We start from the raw sequence: 25,624 nt of genomic DNA, 5'->3' as shown, positions 1-25,624 counted from the left end.
TCCTAGAAAAAAATACTCCAGTCAAGAAGGACAATTGTACAAAATGCCTAAGTCCTGGTATCCCACAACATGCTGTTACATGTCACCAGAAAAGTTCAAACAGTGGACCAGCAACACACTTCCTGACAACAGTGCAGTTCAAAAGTTTTCTCCAGAATCTGATACACGACTCCAGCCTCGCATTGCACACCTCTGCTGCATCATATGTAAATGGTACCTCTGCAGGCAGCTCTGCTTCGGGTCCATTCCTCTGTAGTCTTTCCTTCTCTTAACGGAAGCAGCATAGATCCTTCTCATAATGGCAGCAGCAGCATAGGTTTTTCCCGCTAAGGATTTGGAACCTTTGAGTAGCTGGAATAGCCCTTCAACTCAATTCAGACGGCAACAGGCTTATTCTGTTTTACGGAGATGATGTCATCGTGCACGTGATGACGTCAGCTCAAAAGCCAGGAATATAACATTTTAAAAAAATAAAAGTGCCTGGAAATCGGAAATTAAGAGGTGCCACTCGAGAATCGTGGCACGCCATTATTTGGACCCACCAAAACTCAGTGAAAACCGAATAATTCGGTACGGTTGGGAGGTCTGACAAAGCTAGGATTTGGGTGTGACTTAGAAAGTAATCCTTTAAAAACCTTCTAGTACAGCAATTCTGGAATTTGGCCATCATTTCCATACAGTTTAATGAGGCATATCCCCATTAAATGAGAAACTAGGAAAACTGCATGGTATGCATAAGTGTTCTATGTAACTGGATGACGTGTCTCCTAGAATTAAGCAATAACTGATGATGTGGTGTGGTATATTGAAGCATGGTTGGTGTAGTTTAATCAGGAGGGTAAAGCATGAGTGATTAAATAAAGCCAACCATGGGTAAATTTCAATATACCACAACCATGGAGTTGGTTATTGCTAGTATACAATGATATTATTTAAGAAAAAAAAGACTTACTTTTCTTAAATAATGTCTTTGTGTAATGGCACATAACTGTTCTTCCACTGGTTGTGGTACACTGCTTCCTTGTTCTGATGTACTGAGCATGTGTATGGGACTTGCGTCCCACCCATACCCAGTACATCAATGCTTTGAAACAGAAGCAACGGAGAAAAGAAAGTCTCAGTTGCTCCATTTTTTTCTTTTTTTCTTTTTTATTTGTTAAAAAAAATGTTTTTAGCACTTTATACCAACTGAAAAAAGTCCGGGAGACTCAACCTTTTTCCATTGGTATATTGTGGGGTTTACAATGGGCACACTGGCCAATCAGTGTGCACATTTTGGAATATTAATGGGGGGCATCATTGTATAATTTACAATAAGGCACTGGCATCAAATTGCTATGTACAGTTTGATAAATGTTCTCCAACCTGGCAGTGGACAGCAGATCGTTATATTTTAGACTCCTCTCCTGAGAAGTTTTATGTTATGTTCCCCTGCAGCCACAGAGTAACATGATAGAAGATATAGATGGCTATCTTTTGCACTTTGATGCAGGGCCTCCAGTAACCACAGAAATACCCACTGTCATGAATCAGACACCCCTTCTGTGCTGGTGTGCTACTGAATAACTACAGACCACAATGACAGTTTAATTTGGACATTTTTGCATTGCTGTGAAACACCATAAATTACAAGAGCAGTATCTGAATATTTTTTATTTCCAATTAGATTAAAACAGACCTTGTTGCATGCAATTAGGGGGTAGGCAAGAATATAATTTATTTACAATTCAGTGATATGGACATCAGATACATGTGGATGCTAGATCAGGCTGCTGCTGGATGTAACAGAAAGTTATGAATTTCCATGTGGAAAAAAGAATTGTTGTCATAGCTACTTCCCCAATCCTTGCAAAAATATGTAGATTTTTTTTTAAAGTAGTACCATTTTTTTCTTATTTAAAGTTATGGCATTCTGGGAGTGAAGCCATCTACTATATTAATTAAAAAATTGTTTTCAATGGGAATATGATATTTATATTTATAAGGTTTTGTTGACGCATGAATTGTATTAATCTTATAAGTTCTGTGTATTTAGATTTGCTAGCAATGTGCCACTGCTGCATGTTTGTGGTGACAGTAACACAGTTATCAGGTAATGCAACAACATTTATCGGTTTAAGTGTTGAATTACTATAAGTAATAGAAGAAATAATCATAAAAATGTTTCAAACATTTGCTCAAAGCAACCAACAAAAATTGAAATAGTCAGGTAATATTGTCTCTTCATTACAATAATTAGCTATTAATGATTTACTTTTCAGCCTGGTGTCTAAAGTTCTTTCCTTGCACACTCAGTGACCTTAAGCATTTACCTTGACTATCTAGTGCCTTTGCATGCCTCTGAACAGGCAGTTGTACCAGACTGATTTTATAGTTATCAGGGCCAGCGAAGCTTCCTTTTGTCTTAAGAGCAAGCTAATTGCTACACCATCTTTCTTGTGCAGAATTCATTAGTTTTCATACCGCAGATAAAGACACAAAGTAAATCAAGCTGTCTCCCTGTTGACAGCTTGCAAAAGCTTAAGATCAAAAAGGTCAATCTCGCGTTATAATACCCCTGCAAGCAACCTAAATTATTTCTGCATTGTTTCATAAAGAATACAGCTTCATGCACTTACAAATCAAAGATAGTTTTTATAGTTATCGCCATGTATTTTTGTAACCAAATATGCAAATATATCTGAAACAAAGATATTGAATCATTTGAAGACTTTTAGAAAAGGGAAGTAATTTGATCTGTATGCCGTTTATATTATCCTATCAGTAAACAAAACAAAAAATTCCTTTAGCAATTTTTGAATTATAGTAAGGAGATGGATGATGAGCACACAGTTACATTCATCCATATAACAAAGTTGTTGTTGTTGTCTTTTGGCTTTTCCCGGTTAGGGGTCGCCACAGCGGAACTCCGGTCCGCTAATGATTGGCAGTAGATTTTCACGAATGCCGAGGTGCCAGCTCGACATTCAACCTTCAACGAAGGCACGCCCATTTACGCATGTCTTTTGAATGGTCACCCAACCGCGGGGAGGACATGCCGACTGCACAGAAGACACTCCCTGCACTCCAGCCGAGAACTGAACGGGAGAACCTCTTGCTGTGAGGCAACAACGCTAAAGTATTCTAAGAAATACACTTACACTATTACTAGGTAATGTCTTTTTTGAGTAGTTTGAAGAAGTTAAGCTGAGAAGTGTGACTGCATGTTTCTGTCTCTAGAATCATAGTAGACCTGACAAATGCCTTATGGTGCTGGTAGTACTGACAAATGTATAAGCTGTACTGTACGTATTCATCCACAGCAGGAAATGGTCAGACTTTAAATAACTTCCATACTTATTTCTTTTTATTCTCATCCAGTTACATTATCTTTAGTGATCAACATTCCTGATCATCACCATTAATTTGTCTCTCTTGTACAGAGACTGATTGTAGAATGTGAGTGTAGGTGATGAGGAAGGATCTTTACTATATGACAGCAATGTCCGCACAGAAATATGATTTTGACACTCTTCCTTTCTTGTCCTGTAAGATGATGAAGCCGGCGGTTATCATGGCAGATGGGCATTCCTTTTTATCCTCCTCCTGGAGAGATATAGCTTTTAGATCAAGAACAGCTTGCATAAAGATTGGCTGCTGGAGTTAAAATCACAAACCACAATTTTTTTCTGAGATAAATGTAGCCTTTCTCTGAGTTAAAATGAACATGTGGATTATTACATTCATAAAGGATGTTTGAGGGTGCGCTGTCTGTATTCATAGCTTGGGGGCAAGGACTTGACAGCCACAAAGAAGCACATATAAAAATCAGTTCATTGAAGCTGTTTTCAGTGATTTAGCCCTGAATCTTTAGTATTTATGGATATGGTCAGAGAATAAATAATCTATATTATCTACAGACCTCTCTTGTATAATTGCTTGTACAAGAGCTCTTTTACAAATGTTTCCTAATCCCTTCTTGACTGACATGTCTTACACAAATGTATAAATGTGAAAAGAAAAATAGAGGAGTAATTAATCACTGCAAACTGAACTGAAAATCAACTATATATTGATAAATCCTCAAAGAAATAACCTTAGAAAGTATGACTTGTGATCCAATACATAATAATACTGCTCATTTGTATTACTTGTTAAAGCAAGAGCAATCTCCATTGTGGGAGTGTGCACACACACACACACACACACACACACACACACACACACACACACACACACACACGCACACACACACTCGTATGTTTATCTTTATCCTAAATCTATATCTGTATATGTTTGTATGTACACAGTAGGCTTCTTCTTATCCAGTCTTGCTGGGACTGGATCTTAAGCTGGATAAATGAATGGCTGGTTAATCAGAAAAAGCATACAAAATAGCAATTATAGGTTATAAATTAGCTAGTATAACAGCATTTGTGTTAATATGCATTTTTCTAATGAATATGAATTCCAAAACTCAAATGTCATTATTTAGCCCAGAGGAGGCAGAGGTGTTGTTCTTCTCTGTTGTCTTTTGCTAGGGCTATGGCAGAAATTTGATGGCCGAATAAAGAGGAGGCTGGATAAGAGGGTGTAGGTGCTTTTGCCTGTGCATACTTATACATCTGTCTAATTTTCTATAAACACACACACACACATGTATATATATATATATATATATATATATATATATATATATATATATATATATATATATATATATACACACCAATACTTATATCTATAGCTACATTCTGTATCATTTATTTTTCTTTTCTGCTTAGATTTCATATTGACGGATTTCTGTCTAGTTGAATCCTGACAGGTTGTTTAAAGTATTTGATACTAAGCATCATTTTGGGTTTAAAGTTTCAATATAAAAAAATGATCAGATGAAGTCATGATGTAGGACAAAACTGCTTACCTAACTTTTGTAAATAAGATGTTTTGATTGCAGCAATAAAAGGATTTTAAAGCACCATGATCTCACCATGTCGAGGAGGTGCCCACCCTAGAAGAAGTAAGAGCAATACTAAGTAAAATGAAGTCAGGGAAAAGCAGCAGGCTCAGATGAGGTCACAGCCGATATGATCAAGATGTTGGGTGAAGATAGGGGAGAAAGGTGTCATGAGGGTAGTCAAAGCAGTGTGGAGAGAAGCAGATCCCAGATGACTGGATAATAAGCATACTAGTGCCAGTGTACAAGAACAAAGGGGATATTTACAACCGTGGGCAGTATAGAGGTATAGAACTCTTATCACATTGTAAAAAAGTTCTGGAGAGGGAGACTGATAAATGAATATACAGGAAAAGTAGTAAGTAAGATGGTAGATTAGGAGTATGAAATCAGATGCAGCACAACTCACCTGACATTTGCAGTGAGGCATATACTTGGGAAGAAGCTAGAAATGAGGAAAAAGTCCAACTGGGCATTCATAGACTCAGAGAATGCATATGACAAGGTCCGAGGAAAGCTGATTTGGGCAGTCCTGCAGTGGTTCAAAGTCCCAGAAACTTTGGAAGAATCAGTACAGGCTATATAAGGACCCAATGATTTATGTATGAACAGTGTTTAGTCTTACAGAGAGGTTCCTAATGGGAGTGGGTGTGGGTGTGCATTGGTGTTCAGCTCTGAGACCACTGCTGTTCATACTGGTGATGGACTACATTAGCAAACAGTTTGGAGGGGACAGGTCAACAAACATGTCGCTGTATTCGGATGATGTGGCATTACAGGCAGACTATGAGCCAGAACTTCTGCAAAGTGTAGGGGAAAGGAATGCAAAACTGAAGGCATATAGGAAGTAAAAACAAGACAGTTGCTGAGATAGAAGGAAAAGCAGTGGAACAGGTTAACAGCTTTAAGTATCTGGAAGGCACGGCTGAAGAGAATGGAAGTCTTAATGAGGAGGTCAAAGCTAGGATCAGAGGAGCTACAATCTACTGGAATAGAGTAGCAGGGTAGAGTATGACAGAAGAAGGCCAAAGAAGCTGAAAAGTAATGTGAACAAAACAGTGGTGCAAGCAGTACTACAACATGGTACAGAAACCTGGGCAGTAAAGGCAGAATATCTGAGGAAGCTTGAGGTGATGAAGTGCCTGAGATGGGCAGTAAGATACACACTGTGGCACAGACAAAGAAATGAAGACATAAGAACAGAAGCCCAAGTGGCTCCAATTGCAGAAAAAGGCAAGGGGAAATGAGGGCATCCAGCAAAGTGGTGAATGGATTGCGTGAAAGAAGACCTGTGACAGTCAGGCATGAGTGTAGGAAGGTCGGAGAGTCACCCTGAATAGACAGATGGTGACAGTTGGCATGACACTCCAACCCTATGTAGAAAATGGGAAAAACGGAGTTGATGGTGATGATGATGATAATAATACGTGAGAATTAGTTTCAGTATGTTGCCACATAAGGTTTAACCCAACATGATGCTATGCAGGTAGGTTGATGCACGGCCAAGGTCAGAACCTGATGAAGTCTATATTTAATAGATGAAAGTGCTCAACCTGTATGTTTTAGTAGTTAATAAAGTGGATTTACGGTAATTCGGTTTGTGCCAGTGCTCTTTACATGCTGTGACCAGGAACGGATTTTGGTTTATTAGTTTTATGGACTGAATGTTATTTGCAAGAGTTCTCTTTTACACACAAATTTTTTGAATTCCTGACTTTTGCATTTTGGAAGATGATTATATATGATATCAAGTATGTCTTTTTTATACAACATAGATCTTACTACAGTAAATCACACTATTAGACTAATTAATTCAAATCATTTAGATTAACTATCTACACAGTCAAAATGCTCAACTTCTCTCAAATAAAAGATGTCTGCTCTCTCTCAGTTCCACAGACAAGTGGATACTCAGTTTCTGTTATCCCTTCCTGTGGATTGCTCTTGTGGTATAAACTATAGCTGGCTTAACTCTGTACTTTTCTATTTAAGATTACATTCCTAGCTAGTCTCTCTCTCTCTCTCTGTCTGTACCTTACTGCCCCTATTAACAATTCATGTATCCTCACACGTCCCTATCAGTTGATCGAGTTTTCAGAAACTAGAACTCTATGTGGTTGAAAATCACAAAATCGAGTGGGGAATTTTTCCCAGGGCAAGTAAACACACTTGCCCAAGCTGGTCTTTTCTACACTGTAGTGCAACCCCAGAGTTGGCATATAAAGTCGGGGGGGGTGTGGGGGTGTAACTCCCCACCAAGGTGGGTTTTATTTACTCCAGTGTATATTTCGTTGGCGTTTGGGCAGGTGTTTTTTTGCTCTGGGAAAAATTCATCATTCGGGTATTTAATTTTCACGATTTTTAGCTCACAAAAAAGAAATTCAGTGATATGACCTTTTGAATATTAGAAGTAGATCACTGATATGATATTTATAAACTGTGAAAAATACTGAATCATTCCGGTAAACCTCTATAATACCTGTTCGCTTTAGTATTTGCACAACTGCTTTGACGTTTTTTTAAAATCTGCAATTTCTCTCATGTTAATATATGACCTATATATTTCAGACTTCTTATTTTCTTGTTTTGGTTGTATATCAAAATATCAAGGATAGCATATGTTGCAGGATCTGACTTTGTATGAAAAAGTTTGAGGGTATGACATTTCACTTCTTCGTTGATCATAACAAACACCTCATACAAACATGGCGATGTGTACCACTTCGTGTGTGCACAGCATTACTGTAAAGGATAAGCATAAAGTTTTACATTCACATAAAGTCCTGCATATCATTGCATTACAATACACATGCAAATAAGCTCACCTTTCAGTATTTTCCAAAATGTAGTCATATAAAGCAAAGTAAGGCAATCATGATAATAAAGGAAGTATTGCAGGTGGTTCTGCTTGCCTTGAATATAATGCAGTTATCCATTTCATGTATTATTCCAATATGTTGTTCACCATAACAAGTTCAGTAGGAAAGGAATCCACCTATGAATTCCTGTATGGCCCAGTTGAAATAAATATGCAATAGCTCTCACATGCAGGCTATATACACTATATATATATATATATATATATATATATATATATATATATATATATTACATCCCAGATATTACCTTACTGGATGTGTCCTGTAATGGAAGTTCTTCTGTCTAACATATCCTGAGTGAGTTACACCATCTAGAAAACATGAAAGTAAAATGAAGTGAAAATTTTTAATGTATGATATTATAATGGTAATAGAAACAGTTATCAATGACTGTATGTTAGATTATCTTTGAGTTTTAGGATAATTTAGCAAGGGTTGATTATAAAACCTATAAGAAACAGATAAAATGTCTTACATCACTGAGATATCTACAACATGTACTGTTAAGAATAGTCTACATAAGCCCAACGAAGAGAGACACGTAAAGACAAATTGTCATAGATTCAGACTTAAACTTCCAATAGTCTCATGTCTATGTAATTAGATGTTCAAAATGTCAAAAAAGGGGACTGTTTTATTTAATAAGATTGGATGCGCACAGTTAATTATAATTGAGGAATATGTACATCACAGGTACTACTCCTACACAGCAGTAACTGTGTCTCACATTACGCATGGGCAACTCTGAAGGTGTGCAGATAACAGGTGTAGAAACTCCACACTGCTACAATTACACCTGTTATACACTATGTGATGTATTCTCTTCCGACTATCATGATGATATTTAGAGGATGGACTAAAGTGGTCACCCGAAGACTGTCTAATATGAACTTGGTCTATATGAGCTTGCTGCTTCACTATGCAGTGCATCATATCAGTTAAATTCATTGTCTGTCTTGCTAGCAGGTGTTTCAGTCTCTTATGCCAGCCTTCCACTAGGTTCTGCATTCTTGGTAATCCTACTGAGTAGACATCAAACACAGACCAAAATGCAGGTGGAAATACCAGAGGTAGTGTAGATGCTGGTGAAAATCTTGTGGAGAATGTACATTTTTTGCCTAAAATATAACATTGCTCAAAGTAAGACAGCAATTTGGCAGCTGTATAGAGCAGTGAGAAGTCATTGAAGTAAATTGGTACTTTACTATCCAGTAAAAATGCAAGGGATAGTATATGTTAAACAAAAGCTCTAAATGAAGCATCATTGTAGTATAAACTGCCTAATTGCAAGGTTTACACTTGGCACCATACATTTTGAGACAGATAAACAGTGAATCTTGTTGAGCAGAAATTGATTTTTATACTCTTTATTACAGCTGGTTAAAATCATATGTGACATGTGTGGGTATAGCTGGAAAAGAGCAGTGAGCAAACATGTTTAGAGCACTGTACTGCATTGCATTGTAAGCGAGCATAGCTGGAAAAGAGCAGTGAGCAAATATGTTTAGAGCACTGTCCTTCATTGCATTGTAAGTGAGCATAGCTGGAAAAGAGCAGTGAGCAAACATGTTTAGAGCAGTGTCCTGCATTGCATTGTAAGCGAGCATAGCTGGAAAAGAGCAGTGAGCAAACATGTTTAGAGCACTGTCCTGCATTGCATTGTAAGCGAGCATAGCTGGAAAAGAGCAGTGAGCAAACATGTTTAGAGCACTGTCCTTCATTGCATTGTAAGCGAGCATAGCTGGAAAAGAGCAGTGAGCAAACATGTTTAGAGGACTGTCCTGCATTGCATTGTAAGCAAGCATAGCTGGAAAAGAGCAGTGAGCAAACATATTTAGAGCACTGTCCTGCATTGCATTGTAAGGGAACATAGCTGGAAAAGAGCAGTGAGCAAACATGTTTAGAGCAGTGTCCTGCATTGCATTGTAAGTGAGCATAGCTGGAAAAGAGCAGTGAGCAAACATGTTTAGAGCACTGTCCTGCATTGCATGCATAGCTGGAAAAGAGCAGTGAGCAAACATGTTTAGAGCACTGTCCTGCATTGCATTGTAAGCGAGCATAGCTGGAAAAGAGCAGTGAGCAAACATGTTTAGAGCACTGTCCTTCATTGCATTGTAAGCGAGCATAGCTGGAAAAGAGCAGTGAGCAAACATGTTTAGAGGACTGTCCTGCATTGCATTGTAAGCAAGCATAGCTGGAAAAGAGCAGTGAGCAAACATATTTAGAGCACTGTCCTGCATTGCATTGTAAGGGAACATAGCTGGAAAAGAGCAGTGAGCAAACATGTTTAGAGCAGTGTCCTGCATTGCATTGTAAGTAAGCATAGCTGGAAAAGAGCAGTGAGCAAACATATTTAGAGCTGTGTTCCGCATTGCATTTTAAGTGAGCATAGCTGGAAAAGAGCAGTGAGCAAACATATTTAGAGCAGTATTCCGCATTGCATTGTAAGTGAGCAGTAAGAGTGATGTCATCAGTATCATGATAAATGAAAAACTACAGTATCATCCAACAATCTCAATGCAGCCATGCACAGAGTACATTATTCACAGTATACTGCCATGGATAAGATACGTGCCATCAACCAACCACATCATATAGCTGGCTAAATCCTATTTATTTTCCATTGTGAATAGTATCAACATTGGTGTTCTGCACAGAATTATCAGTAGATAAATCCCCCACTTTGTAAAGGCCAGTTGTCAGGATTAATATCATAAATCATTTGTGGCACATGTGCAGAATTACCTTTTGGTTTACATCTCACATTTTATATGGTATGAGCTAAATTTCTTCTTGATGGTAATTTTACTGTCACATCATTTTGAACAGTACTTAAACAATTGCTCAGTACTTCACGTGGGCAAATTTGGTATGCAAAGCTCATTCTGTGACAGAAAACATGATATTGCATTTCTCCTGAAGACCATGTCCAGGTATATACAAATGAGACAATGACTTTATAAGTTGGTCATCAGCTGATGTAATTGCTAATATAGCGCAACCTCTACAGTGAGACATTGACTTGTTCTTGCAACACCAGTAATTCTTCTGTGTTGTTTTTCTTTTTTTTTTTTAGTGTAGATATCCATCTTATCACAACATGTCTTTTCCTTCCTTAGATTGTTCAAAGGTATAACGTTGTCCTATTTCACCAGGTGCAATATGAATATTACTCAGCTGGTCATTGTCCATATATAATTTTGCAATAATATCTATAATGTAAGGATGCATTTTATGAGTCCATTCCCTTTCAACAAAAATGTATATAGATGAACACAAACATAATGATACCATTACTTGTATATACCCACAAGGAAGTATTTTGTAAAATTATACATGGTGAATGGAGTTTGCAGTGAGTAAAGCATTCAGTTATAGATAACATGAACATTATTAACTCATTAACATCATAAATGGAACTATTTTTTTCATGTACAAGTTGCTTAGCTCTGTATATTTGTCACTAGAATGGTATAAGAAAGAATATGTTCTTCTACAGTGATGTTTGCTTTAAAATCCACAGTGTATCGCTTTGTTGAAAATATGCGATTGCAATCGCAGATATACATATAAAACAGTGCTTCAAATCTGTAGCACATAAGTATTACAAGTTTTTCTTATAAGAAGAAATGCATTTCCAAATGAAGATATAAAGAACAGTGCTGCAGTGTTAAAGATATACACAAAATGCAGCAGTATTACAATTTGTCAATGTTATGATGATGTGAATGAGAGTTCAATTTCTTTCCTTAGAATGTTTTAGTTGACATATATAGAAGATGTTATGTATTGCTTTGTCATTTACACCACATGCATTATCTGACTGCTATCCACAATATATAATATGCAAGTATGTTTTAGATAATATCTGCATTGTCTCTTCTTATATTCAGTCACTATCTTATTTCATAGACAGTGCCTGTGGCCACTACATTTGACTTTGATAATGCAGGAGCTCTTTCACAAAGCCCTGCACCTACAAGTTTACGGAAACTTTTATCATTGCTTCATAGCTTGCAGTCATTACATCTGACCCTGATATTGCAGGAGCACTGTCACAAAGCCTTGCACCTACAAGTTTGCTGAGACTTATGTCATTGCTTCATAGCCTGCAGTCACTATATCTGACCCTAGTATTGCAGGAGCTCTGTCACAAAGCCATACGCCTGCAAGTTTATTGAGACATTTATCATTGCTTCATAGCCTGCAATCATTACATCTGACCCCCAATATTGCAGGAGCTCTATCACAAAGCCCTACATCTACAAGTTTATTGAGACTTTTATCATTTCTACATGTAAGCATATTTATCATGAAGAACCTTGCTGCTTATTAACTTTAATCAGTTATATACATGCCTACTCTGTGATTGAAAGGCTCTGTGAACCCCTTACTAAGTTGGCCACTGTCTCATTTTGCTTGAGCAGTATATGACAGGTATTTAATCTCAGGAAATGAAAGAAAACCTGTTTCAATTGCATCTGTTGATTAATTGCTTTGTTCCGGCTCTAAAGTGATTACTCTCAGTTATAAACTGACCTGATGGTAGGAAGCAAGAACTCCTATCCCCGTCACAACATGGCTTCCTTCTTTCCTACAGCACTAGCACTGCCCTTCTAACTTATATAGATATTGCCAATAAACCTAGAGATAATAGCAAACTAATCTTTTCCTTATTTCTAGACTTGTTTAAAGCCTGCCACACAGTTTGTCACAGCAAACTTCTTCAAATGTCCTCACTAGGTCTCTCTAAGCCCACCTTCTGTGGTTCAAAAGCCACCTGTCCAATAGGTATCAGTTAGTAAAATGGCACTCAGCACCATCTCCTTACCTATCACTCACCACTGGTGTACCACAAGCCTCTATCCTTGGTTCCCTCCTCTTTAACATTTTCACCAGTACTGCCTATACTTTCACACAACAGGGAACCATAATACAATACACAGATGATTCCACTCTCATTTGTATATCTGACAATGTGGTAGACCTTCAAAAAATTACTCGGGAAGCTTTATCAGTCACTGAAACATAGATTCATAACTCACAGCTCATGCTCAACCCCAAAAAGCCCAGACTACTTCTTTTTTCCCTAAATCCCTCTCTCGTAAAAAAAACTAAATTTAAAGTCCTCTCTCTTGAAAATATGACCAATGAAGTCACTTCTCATAGCAAACTATCAGGGGTGACAGTGGATGATAATCTTACATTTTCTTGCATATACAAAACTGCATCAGGAAAAAACTCATCAAAAATAAGGGATGCTTTACAGAGCCAAACTCTTTCTCAATGATGTAGCTAAAACTGCACTTGTCACTACTTATCTCCTCCCCACGCTTCTTCATGTCGCTCCTTAATAACCTCCAGGCTTCACAAAAATGTAAACTTGAACAATGCTATAACAAAGTTACTAATCTTTCAGCACACCCTTTCAGAACTAACCACTGTATAGAACTGGAATGCCTTATTGGTTAGAACTATCACATCAACTAACATATACACAACTTCTTACCACCTATAAAATTATGTAGCATCCATCTGCCTGTCCAGCACTAAAAAAACATTTAACACAGCTATGTTCCCAGTTGGTCACTGTGATCCAGTGACCAAACCTCTTGTATGTCTACACACCTAGCAAATCTGCTGGGCATTGTCTATACTCATACAAGGTTACTAAGGCCTGGAACTCCTTACTTGTATCCATCTGGTCTATACCCACTTTCCCATCTTTCAAAAACACTCTGAAAGACTTCTAAGCTACAATCTGACTCTGTTCTTGTTCGAAACCAGGATAAATTATATCCCTAAATGTGAAAAATTACCTTTTCATTCCTTACACCCCCTTACTCTCCCTTCTTCACTTATATCTTTACTGCTATTTAATTCACTTCTTTGACTTTCTCTCTGAATATATCATGTGTTTTTCCCCCACTTCATTTGCAATTCCTATTTATGTTACACTAACTTACCTTTAACAATCTGTCTAAAGTTTCTCTAAATATTAAATGAGCGTCATGTACCTTGTATCTATTCTTAACCAATGCTTTTATATTATGTCTAATCTGTTATAGGTTCATAGGTAGGTACTAGGCTCTCGGCCCAAGGGCCTAAGTAAACCTAGCCAAGAAGGTTCCCTGGCTTACACCACACAATTATTAATTAATTATTTAATTATTAAAACTGCAGATTTTTTTTTATTTTTGAAGATTGCAAAATTATTGTTCTTAAATGTTTTGTAATAATGTGGAGTTTTTCTTCCTGGATGCTGCTAAAAATGGGCTTCTACCCAGTCAGACTTTCCTGGTAATCAAATGCCAATAAATAAATAAATAATTGTGTAAATAATAATCCTCTCTAGTTATACATTAATATTCTCTCTTGTAACTGTCAGTGTCTCTCAATACAAATATCCATTGTCAGGATAACACGCGTACCTAATGTTTCAGGAGTCTTGTGAGATAATTTAATTTATTAAAATATTCATAAATTCACTTACTAATTCCAGGTATTATAGCATCTGTTATGCTTGCAACACATTCTGTCCTTTGATTATTGAGCAAGACCTCATTTTACTACATCTGATTGCTAATAAACCGGCAATTAAAAATCTAAAAAAAAATTGCTTTCCAAATAGCATATCAAATGTGTCCAAATTATTTGCCAAAATCCTTTCTTAATTTTAGTGACATAAAACATTTAAATCTAACATATCAAATCCGCTTTTTTGATTGGAGGCTACGGAAAATGGTCTCGTTTACTTCATGTATAGCTAGTAGACATGTGGTCCAAGAGACCATAGAGGAGCTTAGCCCAATTCCCCAATTGTCCCATAGCACTGACTCATTAAGTGACTTTCTTAAGGTCACACAGTAGGTAAATGGAGGCTGTGACAGTAGAATCCTTTACCACTCCTTTGCAGTAATTACCAATTGATTATTTCACTCAGGTCATGAATATCAATGCAAATGTGAACCATGTTTAACTGTCCAACAGTAGCTATAAACTTTATGAATTCTATAAGCAGCAGTTGTATGCACAAGCTTCCCGTTACCTTTAGTTCCTGCTCATTTCATCTCCTGTCAGTTAATTCTGGTTTACCTTGGGGACCTATCACTGAAATAGCATCAGCATTTCTTTTTATATCATATTCTTCAGCCAAATGTCTTAAGGCTGTAAATAAATCAGTATTTAATCAGTTATTTAGCTTCAGGAAAAGACAGAAAACCTGCTTTACTTTTCATGTTTGTTAATTGCTTTGTACTGGCTAAAAACTGATTGCTCTCGATTATAATTTGATTTGCGGGTGGGAAACCACCTACGCTTGACTTCGCTATGCTCAGCTTCACTTCACCCCCCTAAACTACCTGCAGTTCCCACCCTCCCTCTCTTGACCTGCTGTTATACTTCCTACATACACATTTCACTTATGACTCTTATTCCAAAAAACTCCCTATATAACCTTACTACTCCTATACAAACACTGGTCTATTGTTTTCTACTTCTCTATGTTCACTTAAGTTTTACCCCATTACTTCCTAAACATCCTCGCCTTAGACATCGCTGTAAATAAATTCAGTACATCTTTTCTAAATATACTAAATAGCCTTGCGCCATCTACAAGGAAGAGAATAACGACAAATAATGCAGTTTGGTTATCCAAAGAGTATAATGCAGAATAAAGAAAAAGCATGGAAAGAATGGCAAACGTGTAAAACACCTCAATGTCTTAATAATTTCAGAATGTTTCACAATCATACTAAAAAGCAACAAAATGAAGGCAAACAACTCTGCTATAATCACTTTCAGAATAATACTAAACACAACCTAAAAAATTTTGGACATCCATTAGAGAAATTGTACATCCCGTCCAAAATTTCAATCCAAACCTTTCTCTGATAATGCACCACTCAAAACTACAATACAGTTCAGCTCTTATTTTATAGATAGTTTAGCATCTCTAACCAATGATTCCTCAACATCTAATCCCAACCCTTCCCAACAAACACAGATCACCACATCTACTTTCACCTTCAAACGGGTGCCCACATCCTATATAAAACTACTTTTAAATAAACCTAAACTCTGATCTTCTTCAGCTGATGACATCTCAAGTGAGTACCTAAAATAGCAGCCAAAAGCATTGCCTGTTCTATCTCAATCCTTATAAATAGGTCAATCCAGGAATCCTATGTTCCCTTTCTCTGGAAAAAGTCACACATTTTCCTTCTGCAAAAAAAGAGAAAATTCAACAAACATTAATAACTTTAGACTTATAGAAGTCTTATATCCTCTTGCCAAAATACTTAAAAAATATATTTAAAAACAATTGCAAGAATATTTCCTGCAGGAAGAACTCCTGTCTCCTATGCAACATGGCTTCCATCCTTCCCATAGTAATAGATTGGCCCTTCTAACCTTTATAGATACTTTCTGTAAATCTAGAGATAATGCAGACTTGCCTTCCTTATTTCTAGACTTGTCTAAAGCCTTTCATAGGTTCATAGGTGTCTACTAGGCTAACAACCACAAGAGCCTTTTTAAACCTAGATATCCCAAATCTCTGACAAGTTCTGATACCATTGATAAGTGTAAGCATGGGCCTGGGAGAGGAACTCTGCTTCACATGAATGGGAACCATTAGAGACACAGGTGCCAAACCAGGATTGAATTTCTATTTTCACATCAAATTGTCAAAGTTGCATTTGAATTTGGTTAGGGAGGACCTCTGCTTCACATAGATGGGGAGTCTGTTCCATAGACAGGGTAGTCTCTGGGATACATACCTATCTCTCCAGCAGGTCCTATTTATATCACAGGCAAGGTTTAAGTGTTTACAATGGGTTACTCTGTTGCTGTTTGTTTTGTGGATAAGCAGGAGGTCCATCAGAGTGGGGTCTGGCAATGCCCTGTATTCCAGGTATAGATCTCCTCTCAAAAGCATGTAGGAGACAGAATACAGGGATAGGGCCTTGAGGCAGTCTGCATAGGGCATTTTACTTAATGCTCTGTATTATTTTAGTGACCAATCACTGTGGACATTCCAGTTGTTGGATATGCCTTGTTAAGTACATACCAAAGGGGGCATTGTACTCGATAGGTCTGATGAATGCCAAATACAATGGAACAATTACTTTCTTTGACTTAAATGCCATACCTTTGTTTTATAAGTTGCGCAACATAGAAAGATTTCCTTACCACTGTAGACACATGAGGGTCAAAGGCTATATTACTATCTATGTGTGCCCTTAAGTCCCTGACTACTAGGTCAAATCTAAGGGGTGTGTTGTCACTTGGATAGTAACCAGGGATAGATGACTTCCCAAAGGATACTATTATGCATTTCTTAGCATTTAGTTTTAGACAATGGCTCTGACACCAGTTGTTTGTTTGTGTCAGTCCCTCCTAGAGAACATTTGTGTTAACGTGAGATTCAATGACAGCTCCTAATTTGCAATCATCTGCAAATTTAGTCAGCCAGAGACCAGTGACATTGGTTTTGACTTCTGAAAAGTAATTGCCACAAAGGAGCGTTCCAAGGACTGATCCCTGAGAGACTCCACTTGTGACTGGCCTCTTTGTAGCAGTGGACTCCCCAGTTTTAAATTCCTAGGTCCTGTCTATGAGCCATTTGGCTATCCACTGGGTGATATATGGGTTTGTACCTAACCTCTTGAGTTTGTCAACAATGCCTGAGTGTGGTATTGTGTCAAATGCCTTGGCCAGGTCAAGGTAGGCAATGTGAACCATTTTGCCCTCATCCTTTGCTTTGGTGACCTTCTCAAAGAAGTCTACCAGGTTGACTAGGCAAGATCTGCCCTTGACGAAACCAGACTGAGTTGGGTCTAGTGTCTGGAGGTTTACTAGATCTCTGTTGACCATCTCCATGATAATTCTTTCCATGGCTTTAGATATAAGACTAGTGAAACATGTGGTCTGTAGTTTCCAGGCTCTGTAGATAGCCCACCTTTGTGCAGAGAGATGACAGTTGCCTTTCTTCATTCATGAGGCATGAAGCCTGTTTGGAATCTACAGTTAAATAGTAATTCCAGAGATCCTGATAGGTCATGTTTCATGCTATTTAGAAGGCATCCTGGGATATTCTCTGGACCTATTGATGCAATGTTCTTGGTCTTAGAGAGAGCATTAAGGACCTGTTCCCTAGTGATAGTAGGGGGAGTTATATTGATGATATTTCCTGAGGGAAGGTTGAGGGGAGAGAGGGGTAAAGATGGAGATGAACTTATTAGCCAGGATGTTTGTTATATTGCAAAGTATAGGTGGCTCCATTTACAATGAGCTCTGCACACAATTGTGTATTGCTTTTCAGGTTGCTGACATAGCTAAAGAATGCGTTGTGGTTGTCCTTGGCCTGGGAGGCCAAACTTACCTCAAATTTGGCTTTGTTAGATTTTATTTGTCCTCTGAGTTATTTGTTTAGTTTGATGAGAGTGCTTTTATCCTTCTGGGTGCTGCACCTCCTAATTTTGGCCATGATTTTCTTCCTCCTGTTATACAGGCTATTAATTTTGTGATTCCAACAGGGTGGCTTATTTTTTGAGTTAGTTCTGTACTTCTTCCTGGTGGGTACAGCTGCCTCTATGCAGCTATAACATGCATGTATATGTTTTTTGTGAACAGTTCTGCATAGGCAGCAGTTTTCTCTGGGTTTCTGGGGCCATGAAATTTTGCCATATTCTCACTTAGTAGCAGGATGTTAGCCTTAGAATAGTTCCTGAATATTCCAGGTTTTGCTGGGGGTCCAGATTTTATTTTTACTTCAGAGGAGACCATGTTTGTGGTTTGACTTTACCAGAAAAGACATTACAGTAAGTGGTGTGCAGCAGTCTCTCATATTAGTGAGAACCAGATTCAGTAAGGTTGCACCCCTTGTTGATGTATTGATTATATAGTCCACGGAGTTTGTGTTTACAAAATCCAGAAATCTGTGTGCATGTACATTTGGTGTCATATAGGATTCCCAGTTAATAGTGGGGAAAATAAAGTCACCCATGAATATAGTATTGGGTTGGATCGTTAGTGTTTCTAATAAGTTTAAATACATGGTAGGGGGTTCCTGGGTCATAGAGGGGGACCTGTAACTTGCAAGGAAGTGGTACTGGATTTTGCCTATGGTGATTTGAACATGGAGTAACTCAAGTGCATTATCCTCTTTGACCGGTCTTGAAGTATATTTATTTTGTATGTAAACAGAGACACCTCCATCTTTAGTCCCTGTCTGTGAAATAGCTGGCCTAAATTTGTAGAAGGAATTATAACCTTGTACTGTTGGTGTGCACTCCATGGCTTTAAACCACGTCTCAGTGACCACACAGATGTCAGCTTTTGCTAGGGTATTAGGGAGTGCAGTTTTTTGTTTAGACTCCTAGCATTGAGAAATAATACTTTTAGATTTTCTTGGTTTTGATTTATGTCTGAAGTACTTTCAGTTTGGCATTGCCTAAAAAAGCACTGTGGGGGAATATAATGTTTTAGCTAATACTCAAAAGCCTAGAGGGGAAAGGCGCAGACCATCCCTGACAAAGCAGTGTGGTCTATTGACCTTCTCCTTCCATGCTGACAAATATTGCATCAGATTAGAATGACACCAGAAATTAAGCCAATTATTAAAGTCAATCATCTTTTGTTTGTATTGTGGCATCATCCTTGGAGAAGGTAAAATGCTATTCAATGCTAGACTCATACCAACCTGAGACACATATTCCAAGAGCTCCATGATGTCTCTCTTCATATAGTCTGGAGAGGTATGTCTCAGGTCATTTACTCCCATATGGACTATGACTGAGTCACAGCAAACTTCTACTTCAGATGTCCTCACTAGTTCTTTCTCAACCCACCCTTCTGTGGTTTAAAAGCTACCTACTCAATAGGTATCAGTCAATATAATGATATTCCATGCTCTCTCCTTACCTACCAGCCACCACCACTGTACCACAATTTTCTATCCTTAGTCTCTTCCTCTTTGACATTTTCTGAAACAATCTCTATACAGTCAGACAACAAGCCACCCTAATTCAATATGCAGGTTATTCCACTCTGATTTGCACATCTGACAACATGGTACACCTCCAAAAAATTACTCAGGACGTTTTAACAGCTGCTGAAACATAACTTCTGAACTCACAACACATGCTCAACCCAAAAAAGACAAAAACTACTGCTTTTTTTTCCTGAATCTCCCCCTGTATTGAAAAACAAATTAAAGACCTCTTTCTTGATAAAACAACCATTGATCTCACTTTTCATAGCAAATTATTAGGATGATAATGGATGACAATCTTACATTCGATCTACATATACAAAACTCGGTAACCCGAAACTCAAAGCGAACCTTTATTGCCAAAGTTAAAAACTACAGTTAAGCGCTTTCATCATCTACACCCTCAGAACCATTGATTAACTTGTACTTTTTCAAACAGCAGATGAATACACATAAGCACACACTCCCCTTCAATTCTGTCAAATAGTAAAGTGAAGAACATGGATAACTTCCAATCAGGTACCTTACAAAATCATCCAATGAAAATCGAAAATCAAACTCCATGCTTCATAAATAGTTATGCAAATACACACCCACATATGCTGTCCAATGAATTGTTGAAACTACAATGACCAATCATGTGGTGGAAAAAGAAAAGTTGTCCGATAAAAACAAACAATATAAAAGTCATACCTGGAAAAAAGTTTTTTTACACTCTTATTGCTCTGTTTTTCAATTCACTAACAATTAAAATGGAATTGTTGCATTCTGGTGACATAGCGGAATTTAATTTCAACTGCTAAATCATTTCATGGTGTAACAGGTGATTTTTCCAGTCACCTGATAAAACATCACACTCCACCTCTTCCAACACACAGAAATTAAATTTGACAAAGTGTCTAGCTAGTGTGCTCTTGTTGTCTTTTTTTTTTTTTTCAGTGTTGTAAATGTGCTGATATATTCTTTTGTTTAGAGCATTGTTGATTTTGCCAGTGTAAAAAAAAATGGTACATGACACGCACCATGCCATATAAAACATCCAGACTGATGTACAGTTAAATCAGCCATATGTAGCACTGTTGTTAATTAAATTAAATGAAAAAAAAAATCCATGATGGCATCAATGTACTAACACCGGTGGCAACAACCACATTTGATAGTTCATGGAAACCCTGTAATAGTACACTTTTTTGGATTTTCTAAAATCCTTATGATGTTGAAACAATTCTTAAAAGTAAAAATATCAATAAAATGCCTGTGCGAAGCAAACGATCTCAATGAATAGACCAAAAGCAGTAACAACAAACCAATAAATAACAATGGGAGCGAACCACAGTAGTTGTATGATAAGTTCATCAAATGTCCTCAGAACTTCAGTAGTCACAATAATACGATGTAATCCAATATAAGCAAAGACTCATTCAGCTCGAGGACTAACTTTAATATGATAGAGATAGAGGTTAGCACTTTCACCATATGGCTTCTTCAGACCTTTACACTCTAATTAATACAGCTGAGTTTAAATACAAAAAATAGCGGGAAACAAATCTTCCTTAAAGTGCTATAACCTTAAAAACATATAAAATCATAACATTCAATTTAAAACTAACAACATTACATCTACACATTTGCATATAAAAACCAAAAGACAAACAGAGTACATATGACGATGTCAATGTATTGGTAATATGTGATATATTAGTAATATGCATATATATAAATAAATCAATATATCTGCATAAGAACATTAATTAACATTAATAAAAAACTTAAGAATGAAATATACAAATTCAATAAACCTCTTAGCCTGACGGACAGATCTAAAAATATATATGAAACATATAAATATATAATATGTAATGTTGTTAGTTTTATATTGGATTACATCGTATTATTGTTTGTTGTTAATTCTTAAAAGTAAAAGTAGGGGGTTGCGTAAAAATCAGTTCCCTTCTACAGACATGCATTTCTCAACAGTCAAACAAGTCCCCAAACCAGACTCATTCTATTAAAGTTACTCAGTTACTAAATTATTGTTGAAAAGGGAAGAGCAAGAGGACAGAAAAGAAAGGAAAATGAATTAAAATAAATAAATAAAACTGTTTGTGTATATTTCCCTTTAGTTTTATAATGGTTTAGTTAAAATAAGCTTATTAGTATACACTTTGCTCCCTGTAATGGAAAAACTGCAATATTACAGTAACACACAGACTAGTACTTGTAAACTGAAATTAATGTAAGGAATATAGGAAAAGTATTACCTTTAGGTGATTTCATTTAAAAGATGCTTCAGAAACATCCTATTTTAAAACAAAAATATGTATAAATAACTAACCGGTAGCTTTATCTGCCTCTGAGCTTTTTCTGTTGTTGTTTTCTTTAACTATCCACTCATTCCATATAGCCTACCTTTTTAAAGATGCACTCAGATCTATATCATCGGTAGAATTAAGTTTGTTTTTTTTTTTTTTTTTTTTTTTTTTTTCTGGCTAAAGGAAACTGTATCTTCTAAGGAATCACATGTTTTTCCCCTCTGGCAAGAATTATCATAGTCTTGCAGGGTAGATTAGGTGAGCTTTTATTCCGGCTATATTCAGTGATTTTAAAAGAGGAATACAAACTTTTCTTTTCAAAACAACCAGAGAGGAATAGTCATTGTCAAAAATCTAATGAAAAAATTGCCACGTTTTATGAGTGAGGCAGACCAGGATGTATTCAAAACTAGATCCTTGTCTTGACTAGAAGTAAATTTGACTATTATAGATCTTGGATTTAAACGTTTTTTGCTTGGTGTCACTACAGTCAAGGATCTATGAGCAATTTCTGTGCCAAATGACAGGGCTTCAGGAAGGTTTAATGTTTTAGGGACCTAAATGGATAAGATGTTTACCATGTTATCCCCTTCTAGTTGCTCAGGGACTCCAGAAACCCCAGCGTTGTTCCTCCTTGCTCTATTTTCCAGCTCATTTTTTCCAAAAACCTGTTGTTTTGTTGAAGAATAAAATCAATGTTATGTTCTCCTTCTCTAAGTCTGGTATGTATGTCAGTGATAGAATCATCCATAGCAGATATCTGGAATTTCTGTTCTTTCTCTAATTCCTTGATTAATTCAACCTGCATTGTACAATATTATTTTATTTTGTCTATTTTGGAGTCCAGTTTATCTAGTTTTAAGAACAGGTGTTGTATACTAAAAAGAGTAGACTTCAACTCTTTCTTCACAGATTTATTTTGTGAAACTACTTTAGAGTGGTTCATCTTCCTTTGTTACTTCCTTATTTGTAGTTATGACAGGAAAATATTTGAAATGTGAATTATTATTTAAATGATTTTTGATGAGAATTATAATTTAATCTTGTCAAAAATGGATAGGAAAATCAGAGTGAAATGCCCATGTTGCTATCTGCTTGCCAACATGGCCATGTACCATTTCTGTTTTCTTTTGAAGATTATAAAATTATTGTTCCTAAAATATCTTATAATAATTTATAACTTTTCTCCCTGGACGTCCAGTGAAAATGGGTTTCTACCCAGCTGGACTTTCCCAGTAATCAAATATCAATAAATAAATAATTTTGAACAATATCATTGTGATGACAGTACACTATCACAGATGTCTCTGCAACTGCGTGACTGTTCCTGAAGGTGAACAGGAAGACATTCTCTTTTTGTTTTCATTCTGTCAGTGTTATTATTCATTCCTACCTTCTAATAACCAAAAACATTATGAAAAATACATTGTGTTTTAATTTGAAACAAGATCTTGGACTTATTTATGTATTATGTCTGTACATTTTGACCCTTTGGCTTTACTTGTCACCCTGAATAAGCTAACAAATGTGAATGCAGCTTTCTTTTCTGTACCTTTCAGCCAAAGTGCTTCAGAAGGTTATTCATCATACAAAGTATTATGTACATATGGTATCTGTAGGTATTTTAAACTAAGCATTACCCTTGCTATTTATTCTGTAGTTCTTACCAAGAAACTCACTTGTACACTTGTCTCACTGTTTCCATTGCATTTTCAGATCTCATTGTATCAACTCTTTTCCTTTCCATAACACCCTCCAACAACTCATTTTTGGGTTTCTATTATGTATGCATGAAAAAGAGATTTTTTTCTGCCTTGATATCTACATATTTTGTTAAATGAAGGCAACACTTAGTGTCTTGTCTAGAGCCAGTCCTGGTATATGATGGTTGAATTTCAGCCAATGAATGCAGTTTTATCATTTAAAATTCATGACCCCTTTCCTGCCTTTGTACATTCCCGACAATCTTAGACAAAGACCATTCAGAGCAACACCATTCAGACAGATTCCCCCTAATACCATTTCTGAAAACCTGACAACGTTTTACATCACTTTAACTCACTCAAAAGTGCTAAAAAACATTTTCCCACCACCAGAAAGAATGTATGGGGTTACCTGTGCACATGGTTTATCTGAATAATTAAATCCTTAGTGAAAGAAAATGATTTGTCCTGGAAATTATGGAAATCAGCAAATAATCACACCGACCACTCAAATGCTTTTGTACTCAGGAAAAGATATAAGCTCATGATCAAGGAAACTAAACCCTCACATTTACAAACTCAACTCTCCACAAAATTCTCTCACCCAAAGTTGTTCTGGAAAATAATAAAATACATTTCTTAGTTTGATTCCCCAACAGGAGCAGTGTTAAACAAACCAATAATCCAAATATACCTGTTAGAAAATAAAACCATCATAAGGACTCCTTTCATAACACAAAGAAGCCTTCTAATGACAGATGAGCCTATCCAGACTCCACCATTTTGTCCCAATCTGGCAACTTCTTAAGTAACCCCTTATCTCAATTTTCCTTTCTTTATTCATTGATCTATTTTTGAGAAATTACAGAAAGGAAAAAGATAAGAAAAATAAAGTTAATCTCAGTGCCATCAGCCCAGCCTGTGTCAAACTCCTTGGAAAATCACTTTTCAAATTCATAGCCCAAATTTTAGGCTTGTCACTAACAGGAGCTCCCCCAAACAATTTAAACACTATTCCCTTTCATAATACTTGTCTTTAAAAAATCCACTTCAGCCTCCTCGGCAGATATCCTGCCCATCTCCATTCTTACACTGTCACTAAAGTTTTCAAAAAACTCCCATGCACCCATCTGTTAGAACATCATAACAAATACAGGCTTATAATGGACTCACAGCATGGGATCAGAAATTATCATAACACCCTCAGTGCCATCTGTGATGTTACTGATAATATTAGCTCAGCAATGGAAAAGGAACATGTATGCTGAGTCATCTTTAATGATCATTCTATGGCATTTGACTTAATCTTCCTACAAAAGCTGAAACTGTGCAGTTTTTAGCCATATTATAATTTCCTCTCTCAGGAATTTCTTGCATAACTCATTACAGCCTAATGACTCCTCTAGGCAATTCTGCAATTACATCCTACTGACACCTCTGGGCATCAAATATCATTTGTTCATATTTGCATGAAGAACTCCAAAACTTCAACAAACAAGGTATTAGAATATTTCATCTTAAAAGTTAAACAATGACAAACACAACTGTATTGATATTTTACCTGTGTCGACTGCAGATGGAGATATTGAATATTATGTTTATGTTATTTATTTGTTTTGTAATGATTTCATATATGTCCGAATATCTCAACAATCATGTGACACAGAGAGCTGCTTTGCCTCATGAGAACACTTGCTGTATATGTGTTGCTTGAATGGCTACAGAGCTATAGTAAGCTGTTTATAGAAAATTACAAAATTCGTACTGACCGTGGTTATTGTGGTTTATAAAATCCAGTT

This window comes from Protopterus annectens, chromosome 8.part1, assembly GCF_019279795.1.
Source record: "Protopterus annectens isolate FY-2018-M chromosome 8.part1, PAN1.0, whole genome shotgun sequence".
Classification (NCBI taxonomy): Eukaryota; Metazoa; Chordata; order Ceratodontiformes; family Protopteridae; genus Protopterus; species Protopterus annectens.
The sequence above is the reverse complement of the archived record's forward strand: the minus strand, read 5'-3'. Positions refer to the sequence as shown.